At 34.7% G+C, this 2771-nt stretch overlaps 1 pseudogene; it reads left to right on the top strand.

Annotated features, from left to right (window-relative positions):
* The first annotated feature begins 828 nt into the window (after nucleotides 1-828).
* Nucleotides 829-939, top strand: LOC123323746 (annotated as a pseudogene).
* The last annotated feature ends 1832 nt before the right edge of the window (nucleotides 940-2771 follow it).

Here is a 2771-nt window from a genome sequence, read left to right as displayed (position 1 = left end):
AATTGCTGAATGAAAAACTATGGAGATAAGACCCACCAATCTGATAAGCCTCTAAGGTAATTAAGATGGAAGTTAAAATTTGAGAACAACTTACATTAATGTGTTATATCTAAATGTTGCTTTACTAAGATACTCATACTTTACATTAACATTTTATATTTTTTTGAAAACTTATTAAATGTGGTTGCAATCTATTACTTTTTTTTCCATAGTAATGCATTTTATCTGCCACACAAATAACCCTTTCATGAAAAATTTAAATTGGCATGGCACTGAGTTGTTCTAAGAGTTTATGAGTAACAAATATGCTAGAAGTACAGGAAATGTGTAAGTTTTAAGTAATACAAAAATCTTGATTACAATTACCTACATAGAAAATATATGATTCTGTTTTATACTAGAAGATAAATGTTAGCTTAAGCCACTATGCCTAGCAAACATATATATGACAAACATACATGACAGTATTTGTCAAAATTATTAAATCATATATATATAATTGTTTAATTTTATTATATATAATTTATATCTCAATTAAAGTGATAAAAATTTAAAGTATTACTTTACCAGTACACAAAAACTCCTCTCTCCCATATTTACACATCTCCAAGAAATTCCTTTCGTCCTGAGTTAAATGTTATTTCTAAATTATATCATGATTTATCAACCTAGATAAGCCAAGCAAAGGCAGTCCTGGAAACATTCCAAATTTGATAATTTAGCTTTGAATATGACAAAAGTAAAGTAAACTGATCTAAAAAAAGTTAAACCCTAGCCATTTCAGAGGAATCAGGAAAATTATTCTATCTCTTATTGATGCTAACATAATGAATCCATGAACAGAGAGATCAGCATTTTCCTTAATAAGGATAGAAAAGTTCTTATAATACATACTGTTAAGCATTGTCATCCACTTTGTGACACTAAAGATGGGCCTATAGGAAATGCATGGGCTTTTAAGTCAGATGGACATGATAGTTAATACACTCTTCAACATGTAATAATTTTGGTCAAATTACTAAATCTCTTCCAGCCTCAATTTTCATAACTGTATGTTAAGACTAAATGGATTAACATCAGTGTAGTACCCAGCATAATAGTAGGTATTCAAAAACTGGATAACATTGCTATTTGTCTTTAGCTGATGCCATGTGACTCTATAGTTTCCCCCATCCTCATTAATTCTGATATAACGTGACTGGCAATTGCATTCTATTCTTCTCCCACATCCTCAAATAGGGATGACCCAAAAACCTCTTAGTTTTTATCTTCTGGTGAGGACTGGTAGGCTTGAAGCAAGGGGAAAAAGCAGGTAGGTGAGGGCAAGTTCTCTGCCTTCAGTATTTTCTATGCCCAAGTTCCAGTATTGAGCCAATGAAACGGATGCCAATTCATGGGGTTAATATTGGAATTGCTGCTGGGCCCCTGGAAGTCCCTGGCAGTCACTGGAATTAGAAGAATTTCCATGCATAAAGAAATAAACCAGAGTGGAGAGCTACCTCCAGGCAATGCCCACAGTGGTAGCTATAATCTGAATGGATTTAATCTGCCCAGCCAGACCCCTGGAAATTCCAAGGGATGGTTGTACAGGCTCACTCAGTCTTTTTATTAACCTTGCAATAACTGCATCTCTGTATTTTTCATAATGAAGCTTTGTGGAATCTGCTTATTAAATTATGATAGGGTCTTACTCTATGTGATAATGTATTAATCATCCCTTTTTATTTTCTGTTTTTCTGATGCTTTCACATCTTGGGGCCTGGCTGACCCTAGAGAGACTGTCCCTCCCAGGGCTAAATTAATTCCTAGAAATAGTAAAAGACTTGCCTTGGAACATGGCTTTCATATTTCAAAATAACCAATTCTGAGCTCATACCCAAAACTCCTTTATAGTTTTCTTATATTCTAAACCACTATTCTGCTCTATTCCCCCCAGGGCCAGGTACCAGACAACTAGAGACACCTCTGTACTGGGAGCCCAGTGACATTACTTAAATTAGCCAATCCTAACCCTGCTTATCCTTCCTTCCTTGCTTTTCCCAGGGAAACAGCAATAATGGTTCTTGCCCACATTTTCCCCTCATTCCCTGTGCCTCCTGACTGACCCTGGTGCTTCCCTGTGTGGTCCCTTCTATGGCAGGTATGTCGCCTCCTCTTTGGAACTATGAGAAACAAACTATCAAAAGGCAATGGTCTCAAGATCTGTGGGCCTCACCATACCTGAATAATAATAAAATCTACATTTTAGAACAAAAATGACAAGATATTTAACCAGTACTCCTCAAGCTTTAATATGCAAAAGAATCGCATGGACACCTTGTTAAAATGCAAATTATGAATCAACAGATCTGAAGTATGGACTTGCATTTCCAACAAGATTATGCCAAAGCTTCCAGTGTATGGACCACGCTTTCTATAGCAGAGTACTAAACTAGATACACCCAGTTTCAATATTCTGTCTTATGTGAATTTTGGCGAATTATTTTACCTCTTCACAAATGCTTTCCTTCCTTATACAATGAAAATTTTAAAAAAATAGGCCTACCAATAAGGATAACACATGAGGCAATATGGATAAAACAACAAATTTTCTTTAAGCTATGATTATATGTAAAGCTATGAAAAGTATAAACTGCCATGTAAATTATGTCAGCATATAAACTACTTGTATTTCACCCTTAAATACTATGGAAATAGCAATTTACATTTGGAATGCCTGTTATGGATTTTTTTATATGTTTATTAAAGAAAATCTCCACCAAGATGTCCAT

The sequence above is a fragment of the Neomonachus schauinslandi genome, unplaced genomic scaffold (assembly GCF_002201575.2).
Source record: "Neomonachus schauinslandi unplaced genomic scaffold, ASM220157v2 HiC_scaffold_636, whole genome shotgun sequence".
Lineage (NCBI taxonomy): Eukaryota > Metazoa > Chordata > Mammalia > Carnivora > Phocidae > Neomonachus > Neomonachus schauinslandi.
This window is presented reverse-complemented; position numbering and strand designations above follow the sequence as displayed.